We start from the raw sequence: 10,850 nt of genomic DNA, 5'->3' as shown, positions 1-10,850 counted from the left end.
CCCAAAGTCAAATATTAAAAACAGAGGAAATCACACAAAAACCCAATAATTCAATCCGAAATATGAGACTGCCCAGATTGCTCTTCTGAAATCCAGTCCTATGTTTCTAATAGCTTCCTTGACCTCTCCACATAAACGTCTGAGAGAAAACTCAAACTTACCCAGCCCTGCCCTGCTCATAATCTTCCTCTCCTCTGTCAATGGCAACCCCATTTTTCTAATTTCTCAGACCAAAAATCTTGGGGTCCCGAGGCTCTGCTAGCTCATAATCTTGTCTCCTGCCCAAGAGGGGAGAAACACAGGTCAGGATTTTTTGCTCATGAGGTCTTGCCTCTTTGTGACTCACACCCCTTTCTTCTCTCTTACTATACAATGTCCACTCTACTAAAGCCCATAACCATTTGAGAGTGAGCAAAATTGTCTTGAAAACTAGAGTTCTAGGTAATCCTGGGGTAAAATTACACCCAGTTTACAGTTTAAATTTGAAGTTTAGTCTGAGACGACCTGTTTCATCAGAATCAATTACATGCATAAATTGTCTCTTACAGACGTGAGTAATAATGTTGACCATCCTTACATCCTTCTCACCCTCCATGGGGCTTCAGAGTCAACATATTTAAAACATTATCCTTTGAGTAAGGGACACCTACGGCTATGTTTGCCCTTCTTCCGGGAATTGTACTGCTGTTCTTGGAATTATTCCTCTCCCTCCTTTAACTTTGTGGTTTCCATGAGCGTGGCTGTCTTCTTAGGCGAGTCTGCCCTGCTGGCCTCATTTGATTGGTTCAGGGATGTCATCCTGGCCCAACCTAAGCCAGCGATAGGATTGCAATATCCTTGTGGCGATTGCTTGATCTATGACATGACACGAGGCCAGTCAATCAGAATCCTCCCTTAAAAATTTTGAACTTGGAAGTAAAGAGAGTAAAAGGCAGAGAGTAAAACTGCCTGCCTTTTACTCTCTGCACGTTCAAGTTCAAATACAGAGATAGAACAAAGTTCAAAAACAGAGACAGAACCTATGAAGAGTAAGCCTAGGGAGATGTGTGGTGGCCACATGGCCAATGATGTAAATGAAAGTAGTCTGTAGTGGGAGAGAATGACACCAGCATCCAGAGAGAGGTGCAGATGAAAGGGGGACCAGATTCTGCTGACCGTCCTGTCCCCAAATAGAGTTTTTCATGGGGCCCAGTTGTAGCTCTGGCCTTTCAGCAGGTATTCATGGAGAATCTAATGCTTTAGATTCCAGAGACCCTTTGCTAACTAGCCAAAGGGAGAAAAAGGAATTTATTTCCTCATATGATCGGGAAGGATATTGAAATAGCTAATATGATCAAAGAAATACTGCATTACCCCGGCCTCTACTTATGCCTGGAACTCACACTGTCCATCTTTCACCTCCTCTTCTCTCAGCTTTTGAGTTGGTCTCAACTGAACTTCACGCAATTAGACTCTCTTCTAGGTTGCTGAGGAAGAGGGTTGCAGGCTGCTCCAATTGTTCATCCTTCCTAAACATTACCCCGAAGACAGCAGCTCCAGGAGAAAAGTCTCTGCTGGCTTGACTGGAGAAGTCTCATGAATTGAGACTGATGGCCAAGCTCAGGTCTTAGGACCACCTCTGAGTTGGTCACTCTGGCCAAAAGTGTGGGACACTCTGACTGGCCTGTCCTCTCTTGTTCACTGCTCCTGTGCCTGTGAGTAGGTCAGACGTAGCTGTACTCGAAACCTGGAGACTGTTATTAGAAGGGATATGAAAACACATCCTGAGAAGACAGCACAGTAGCTACCACACTTCACTACGTCGTTGCTGGTTCAAGCCTTTCTTTGATTCCATGCAACTAGAAAAACCATTTTTTGTCTGAGCCAGTTGAGTTATTTTCTCTTGTTCGCCACCAAGAGTCCTGAGCTCACCTCTGTTTTCCTTCTTAGGTGCTTGTCTCCCCGCAGCATGCTGTTTACCAGATCCCCCTAGTTGGAGGTGTGGGGATCCTCTTCCATTTCTCCCTATCCCTCCCTCTCCATATCCAATCAGATATCCTATGTCAGTTCTAACTCTGAAATGTCTCTAAAACCAACCTCACTCTTCCATCCCTATGGTCATAGCCATTGTTCACGCCTTCATCATCTTTTGTTTGATTTCCCCCTTGGTTAGTTTTCTTACTTCTAGTCTTATTTCTTTGCACTCTGCCCACCACCCTACTGTGAAAGTGAGATGATCATGTCACTTCCCTGAATACATTTTTCTCTTGGACCCATTGCCAAGAAGTTAAAAACTTCCCGGTGGCGCGTTCGGGACCCTTGTGAACCCTTGCTGAGGATGCCTCACATGGTCCTGGTGTCCAGGTCTCAGCATCAGCTCCTGCCTATGTATCCTGCTACTTGGCTACTGTGTTATCTTGTTATCTTGGTCCTATTCCTTTCAGGCATTGCTGTCTTGGCCCTAAACTCTAATCTCATAATTAGGTGGCTTTTATTGGCTCTTGGGATTCCTTGATATCCTGACTCCTTCTGTCTTTGGTACTTAACACGTTTCCAAACCGGATATTATCTATAAATGACTTAGGAAGCTTTTAAGAAGCACATAGTTCCTTGACTCAACCCAGATACACTGCATCAAAAATATTTTTTGAAATGAACTCCTGGAGATTCAGAAGCAGACAGTTTGGAGAAGTGGTCATTTGGCGAACACCAAGCTTGAGTGTGTCTGCTCTTGCCTGCTCTCGGGGTTCTGTCATGCCTCTTCTCTACACTGACTGCGTTTCTTCCTTTACCTACTCCAGAGACTCCTGATTGGCCAACCTGCCTTGGAGTCCCCTCAGGTTTACGTCCTGTTCATCTCTGCTCTGGACCCTGGTGCCATCAGCCAAGAATCAGCTATTTCAACCACTGAGCTCTCCTATAGTTATGTAGCCCCTTCATAATTCCACATCCTTGGATTTATTCTGTCTATTCTTGCTTTATCATCCATACTTCAACCTCTAGTTCAAGTCTAAATTACTTTTCTCATCTACTTTGGCCATGTCTCCAACCATAAATTCTCCTCCTCATTTAGGGGCCCCAAATATTAGGTAGATAGGTAATAGATAGATAGATAGATAGATAGATAGATAGATAGATAGTCGCTAACCCTTTAAAATTATCATAAAGGCTCCAGTTAGTGGTAAGGTGCAGCTGATGGGAGACTGTGTACATCTCTCTCAAACTCCATATTCAATAAAATTACATTGTTCAAAATTGAATTTGAATATTTACACAGAAATCAGCAAATACTCAGAAAATCCTACTCCCCCCTCCAAGGGACTGGGAAACATTTCCCATCATACCACTATTTCCAGAGTTAGACCAAGCTGTGGGAGCCCTGGTACCAACCCGCAGTACCTAATCTAACACTCGCAGGTAAGACGTGTGCACCATGAAAGCGCAGGTGGACTGAGCCTGGACAGGTGCGTAGTTAGCGGTCTCTAGATCTTGAAAAGTAGGAAAGCGAACTCCTCATATTGCTCCAATCTGTTCACCTCCTAGACGATCGCTCTCAGCTAATGGCAATTACATTCACATGTCATTTAAGCGATCTGTACATCAAGTTCCTCGTCCATAAAATGGGGATGCTAGTAACATTTATATCATAGGGTTGTTCCAAGGATTACATGAGCTGTGATTGGCAAAGGGCTTAGAATAATGTCTGGCATAGTTGTGATTCCCTGAAATAGTATGTGAGTGTTTAAATAATTGCTCAGAGTAAAACCTGTGGAGTCAGCCTTGCTCCGTTCATTCTCTCATATCCTAGATTCGAAACTCCAGGAAATCCTTTTACCTTGTCTTTTAAAACATACATCTGGATCTGACCTCATCTTACCATCTCTCCTGTGACTACCGTGTATCAGGGCTCCATCGTCTCAATCAGAGTTATTTTGATTGTCTGCAGATCCACCTCCCACCACAATCTGTTCCTGAAACAACAATCAGAGTGATTCTTTTCGGTCATTTTTAGACCGCATCCACTTCTCAACTGAAAACCCTCCACGGCTCTCTAATTCCCTAGGGTAAAAGCCAATGTCTTTACAATGGCCTTGGCCTTGCTCTGATCTCTCCTGGGACATGATACCCTCTCAGTCGATCCAGTCTGGCCGTCCTAGCCATCCTAGAATGGAGAAGCAGCAGGGAGTACAGTAGGATTGTTAAAACAAGAACAGGGGAGAAGGAAGATGGACACAGTGAAGTAGTGGGGTCAGGCGTGAAGGGCGGGGTTTAAGTTGTACAGAGCAAACAAGTAAGAGGTAGAGTAGGAGCAGGTCAGGAATTTTGTCCAAAGCTGATCAAGTAAGAGCATGATCTGTACCCAGTCCTTTGGAAATAGGCTTAGTATGAAGAAGGCAAGACAACAGCCACAACTAGTACCTGCAGAGAACCTGGCAACCTTGAATGCCCCTGAGTCCTGGGTAGACATGGGCCAAGTGCGGTCTGGCTTTGTTGTGCAGTATCAGAGCTGGGGACCCTGTGCACGTCGGGACAAAAAATATTTCCAAATCTGGTGGTATGTAGAATACGCTCCACTAAGAATATTGACCTCCTCCTCTCCTAGAAAAGTGACGGGAACTGAATGCTCCTTGGGAACACTGGGATGGGTTTAGGATGAGGGCAAAGGTTAACACAGCAAAGACCAAAACCGTGGCAACCAAGGCACTTGGGAGAATCAACCTTGATCCAGCTCATGGATAATCTTCCTTTTCCTTGAGACAGAGAAAACATAGACCAAGAACAAATATATTGTGTCATCCTTAAGGTCTCATCTTGTTAAGGTCGGGATTATAAACCAAACAAGCAGATAATCAAAAAGAAAACAAATATGAAAACACTGCACTACGGAAAAGATCCCGCAACAAAATCTACTGGGATTTCACCGCAGAATCAGGATGGGATCCTGTCTGTTTTCTTACAGACCAGCCTCATCTTCTGCCTTTTCTCCTTTTCTGGTACCGATCTCTGTCTGTTGATCCTGTTCTGGTCTGTACATGTACCTTTTAGGCTTTGTGTCTCATCCATGAGCTTGCTGTTGGCTGCCAGTATCGAAGAGTCAATACGCCTATGATGACTTGGCTGTGGCTTGTCCTCTGGCTACTTGCTTTGCTTAGAGCCCTCTGCTTTAGGTCCCTGATGGTACTGTAGGCTCTAGTGCTGTAACCTTTCCCCTGCTGCCTCTTTGTCCCCTGCCTCCACCCCATCCTGGTTTCCTCCACACCACATCCTTGGGTCAACCCAGGTTACCCTCAGAGATACACCCACAGAGGTAGACTCTGTGCAAACACCTCAGGACAAGATAGAAAATTCCATCATAGCACATCCAGGTACCAAATAAAAGATTCTGAAGTGCTGACAAGGTCAAAGCTTAGTCTTGGAAAATTTGTTCCAGCTGAGGGTTTAGGACTTGGTGATCAATCATTTCTACTCAGCAGTTGAGGCTGCTGGTTCCCCACAGACTTCCCGTAGCCAGTGTGCCCTCCCCCAGCTGCTCAGGGTAGAGGAGCTCAAGCTTAGAACTACTACAGCTTCCTCCAGAGAATTGCCTTCGCCTTTGGCTGAGAGGAGCTGCCCCTCCCAGAGAGGCTTGGGGCTTTACTCTCCCCTCCCCCATCAGCCCACCTAGATCAGATATCAAATCCCACTTTTTGCGTAGGTGGAGTTGGGGGGAATGATGCTTCCACCACATAATCACCAGGTAATGTGGTTATGAGTCTGTGACTTTGTGCTGATTGCGTGCTGTCAATTAAAATGATCCTTCTTCCCACCTATAAATAAAATCTACCTTGTGACTTGGAATTTTTTTTTTGTCAATTCAAGCATTAATAACTTTCTCTAACTCTGATTAGGGAATTATTTCCAGGTGAGAGCTCTGATACATCTTCTTGGACAAGCTGTCAAACCCACACTTCATCAAAGGTGCCTCACCCCTGTGATGACTTGCACCTTTTGGAGGTAATAGATCTTCAGACTTATGAAATAGAGGTAGGAGGTGACGTGTGAGTCCCTCTCATCAAATTGCATTGATGTGAAGCTCTAGAGAGAGGTATTGGATTCTGTTTCCATGGCAACTGCTTCACTGCTCAAGGGGAAAAACAGGACAGCAATTGAAGTCTGTATTAATAGCAGCTCTAAATATAATCAGTAATGTGTTGAAATCAAGTGAAAGAACCACAAAAAAGCAATAGGTAAAACTTACAACCATGCAGGGTGGGGTTGAAAAATGAGGTCTTGTACAAATATTATTGCAACTCCAATATGCTTTAAGAATTACAGGAATGGGAGATTCCCTGGTGGCGCAGTGGTTAAGAATCCACCTGCCGATGCAGGAGACACGGGTTCGAGCCCTGGTCCGGGAAGATCCCACATGCCGTGGAGCAACTAAGCCCGCGAGCCACAACTACTGAACCTGCGTGCCACAACTACTGAGCCCACGTGCCACAACTACTGAGCCTGCGCTCTAGAGCCCGCAAGCCACAACTGCTGAAGCCCACACGCATACAGCCTGTGCTCCACAAAAAGAGAAGCCACCGCAATGAGAAGCCCGCACACCCCAAGGAAGAGTAGCCCCCGCTCGCCGCAACTGGAGAAAGCCCGCACGCAGCAACGAAGACCCAATGCAGCCAAAAATAAAATAAATTCAAAAGACTAGATTTAAAAAAAAAAAAAAAGAATTACAGGAATGGTTGGTGACAAATATATTTTTGAGGAGAATCAACTATTACTTTATTTGCCCATTCATTCAGGTGAATGAACCTGAATCTGTAGAACCCTGATCGTATGTCAGCCACGAGTAGGATCTGAAGGCACAGGGGTATGTCAGGACTCTCTCTTTCTTACAGGCTCTCATGGTTTTATGGGGACAACAGAAAAAAACCTACCGTGATTATAGCGATGCTTTATATGTCTACCCAATTATAACGATGCTTTATTTGTCTACCCATTCTAAGCGTTTCCCACCATGTAGCAGCCAGGAGGTTAGGGATTTGTATGGGATTAATATCACACGCAACTCCAGGGATAATTCAAAGTCATTTACTATAGTTATTGGTTCAGCAGTGAGCCGGCAACCAAGGTGTAAACCTATATGACATTTTTCATCTAAAGGGATTGGCTTCTGCACAAAGCTCAGAAATCTTGTTTGGTGGTTGTGAGATGCTTATAATTTTTTTTCTTCCAGAAGTGAAAGAGGGGTCACGTAGAGTCTGTTGCTTCAGAAAGCCACCCACCTGGGGATCAGCCTGAGGAAGTCAGCCGTTGACAAGGGCACAGCCAAGAGACTGACAGAGAATCATAGCCAGACATGACCCAGCGACACTGAGGCCAGTTCTATCCCTGACTGTTCCAGTGACACCAGCCAAGACCATTTCTTTTTGTGGATGCTTGAATTGGGTTTTTAGGTTTCCTGCTGCCTGGAAACAAAAAAAAAGCATGGCACCAATGACAAATTACAATACCATGGAATAAGTAGAGTATTGGAAATAAGCAGAGGGATTGACGTACAGAGGAAGAATAAATCAGGGAGAGAGAGGAGGTGACATCTGACTCATCTGGCAGAAAGGAGTGCAGGAAAGATCAAAAAGGTCCTCTCTTGTGAGGGAGAGAATTCAGCCCTTCTGTCAGCGTAGCTCCCGACTATTGCTGGAGAAACGGGCCTCTCCTAACCCAGGCTCTATGCCTGGGGGGGATTCGCCACGGACCCAAAGGAGCTTGAGCCCAGGTGCCCTTCACTTACACTGCCCTTTGTGGGGGGCGGGGGGATGTGCTAGCCCCAGATGCACATCAGCACCTTGCCCGCTGGATGGAGGTCACCCTCCAAAGCCTGGTGGTGTTTCTGGGCCGTGGGCAGGGAAGGCGTGCCAACAGCACTGCTCCTACTTTTCCTGACCTCCAGTTCACAGCCCCTGGTGGACCCCATGGAGAAGCTGGCCCTTGTCTCTGCCCCCGACGATGGATGCTGCTTCCTGCCCTTCTTCAGGCCTGCTCTGCACACTCACGGCGCAAGCTTGCCCAGCCACGTGCCCAGCCACGTGCCCAGCCACGTGCGGGAAAGGCGAATGCAGACTTGGGGTCACCCTCGGTGACGATCCTCTCTCCTCAAACCCAGCGCCTCTGGCTTCGCGGACCCCGCGTGTGTCTCGGCCCGTGAGACCCCTGCCTTCTTCTCGGGCCCTTGTTGCCCTGGCCACGAGTCGGAAGATGCCCACGGGGGACTTCTGAGGTGACTCGAGTGCCCTGTGTGTATCCCTTTAGGGATTCCAGCTGCTGCAAACCACTTGTGCTGGCTCTCCAAGGCCTTCAAAGGGTCGCTTATATGTGTTTACAACTTTTTTTTTTTAATTTTTATTTATTTGTTTATTTATTTATGGCTGTGTTGGGTCTTCGTTTCTGTGCAAGGGCTTTCTCTCTAGTTGCGGCGAGCGGGGGCCACTCTTCATCGCGGTGCGCGGGCCTCTCACTATCGCGGCCTCTCTTGTTGCGGAGCAGAGGCTCCAGACGCGCAGGCTCAGTAGTTGTGGCTCACGGGCCCAGTTGCTCCGCGGCATGTGGGATCCTCCCAGACCAGGGCTCGAACCCGTGTCCCCTGCATTGGGAGGCGGATTCTCAACCACTGCACCACCAGGGAAGCCCCGTATTTACAACTTTTAAAGTTATTTTTGGTAGACGATTTCATTCAATATAAGCTGCACTGTTGGACCCAGGGCTCAAAATTGTATCCATTGAATTTTAATTTCTATTATCATTTTTAAATGTTACTTTAAAATTTCTTTTAAATATGTGCCCAATCATTATTAATCCCCTCTTATTGCATGCTCACTTTGCTGTCCCTTAAACATTATTTATATAGTATATACTAAATATATATTTGGATTCTAGTTCTAAAATTTCTCTTTTTTTTTCTTTTGAATATTGGTGATTTCTGATAATCACCTCATATGAACTGATATTCTCCTGTGGAAAATTTAAATTTGAGAATTGTTTCTTTTTAGAGAACTTGCAAACAGTGGTTATATGCTTTTCCTTATTTGTCCTTAGTCTAGGTTTAAAGTACAAAGGTCTTTGAGAGTAATGTCCTCTGACATCATGCTGAAGCAGAAGTTACACATTTTATTCTTGAATTGTGCTCTCTGTGGAAAACTTAGAAAAGTGATAAAATGTTTAGTGATGAACTTAGATTCACTAAGCTTCTCAGACAGTTAAAACTTCAGCTGTTGAAGTTCCATACTCATCTTTTAAATGTTTTAAAATTTATTTAAAAATTAATATATTTTAGAGGGAAAGTTATTCACCTGTTAGCTAAAATTCAACTAATTTTAAAGGATTTTTTTTTTTTCTTAAAGAAAAGGACACTGTCTTCTTTTCCCAAGGTCCAATAAGTGAATAAGTGAAAATAAGCTTCGGTTTGGTTTGAAACTTATGACAGATTGGTAGTTGAAGTCTTCATCAAACTAAAATGAATAATCTATAAAACTAATCAAAGCAGTCTAGTTCTGCCACTTGGCAGATGGCAAATTTGGCCTGATTAGAATTGTCATATTTGAGGCTGGGTGTAGGAGGGATCTGCTTAACTGTGTTGAGACCAGACAGGATGGGAAGAATTTGGGTCTGAAACCAGACATTATGTCTGGGCAGGTCCTAAGGTGGTGGCTGGGGAAGAGGGTGGAGAACAGACACAGCTGAAAGCTCTTGGAGAGTCTGGCCTGGAAGATGGGATCCCAAACTCCCCTTGACAGTGAGATCCAAGAAGAAGGTCAACCCTCTCCTCCACAGCTACATCCAAAGGGACTCGACAGTGCCTGTCACAAAGTACTTGCTGCAAGTATATTTTAAATGAAAAAAACAAAAAGACTAATGGAGGGGTCTAAAGATAAGGCAACAGACACCTCGGCTCTGATAACCCCTTACAAGTGTCTGCATAGCAGGGAGATACCTGCCTGGAGAAGGACCGTCTAAAACCGTCCAACAACTCGGAGACCCCTGCCCTGAGCCGTGAGCGAAAGGCGGTGGTCAACTCTGAATCTCTTTCTGCCCGTGATAAGTAAACATTTCTAAGGTCTACTTTTCCCCAGCACAGTGTCCTGGCAATGACCAAGTTAACTTCTTTTTGGTGTGCTAAGGGCTTTTATTTATTAATTCATCTAATCCTCACACCAACCCTATGAGGTGCTATTATTAAGAAAAGTAAAACGAATATTAAAGTATTATACTTCTACTGTCATCAGTCATTATTGTTCTGGTAATATTGTTCTGGAGGTCTAGCCAGCTGGAAGATGTCAAATCACCCGAGGGGAAGTCCTTCCCGGTGTGATCCACACGTAATACCTTGTATGACAGATGCGCCGTGATGTCAATTACATTGCCAAAGATCCCCTGACTGTAGCCTCCCAGGGGTTACCATAGACGACTTTTAAATAAAGGCAAAAATCACTGAAGGTCTGAATCCAAAGTAGCCAGCAGAATGTACCTGATTATCTTTTAAGTCCTTTGCTAAGTATAGAAGGAAATAGTGAATCAAATTCTGGATAATTTGCTGGATTAGTAATTCAGTAAGGTTGATGACGGTTTCTTGAACCTGAAACTAAGTGTCGATCAATGTTTTACCCACTGGTGTTTTCTTATAGTCTCCTTAGAGAATGCTCAGTCATCCGCGTCATCCTTGCAAGAAAAAGAGAGCAGGTGAATAAGCCATGACTTCTGTGGATCAAGCACTGTGCTAAGTGCTTTACGTACCTATAACGTATAATTTAATTGTTAGAACAACACTTGAACTAGATATAATGACCCCAGTTTTTCAGATGAGGAAATTGAGCAAAATGAACTTTCTTGGTGTC

This window comes from Eschrichtius robustus, chromosome 4 (genome assembly GCF_028021215.1).
Source record: "Eschrichtius robustus isolate mEscRob2 chromosome 4, mEscRob2.pri, whole genome shotgun sequence".
Classification (NCBI taxonomy): Eukaryota; Metazoa; Chordata; class Mammalia; order Artiodactyla; family Eschrichtiidae; genus Eschrichtius; species Eschrichtius robustus.
This window is presented reverse-complemented; position numbering follows the sequence as displayed.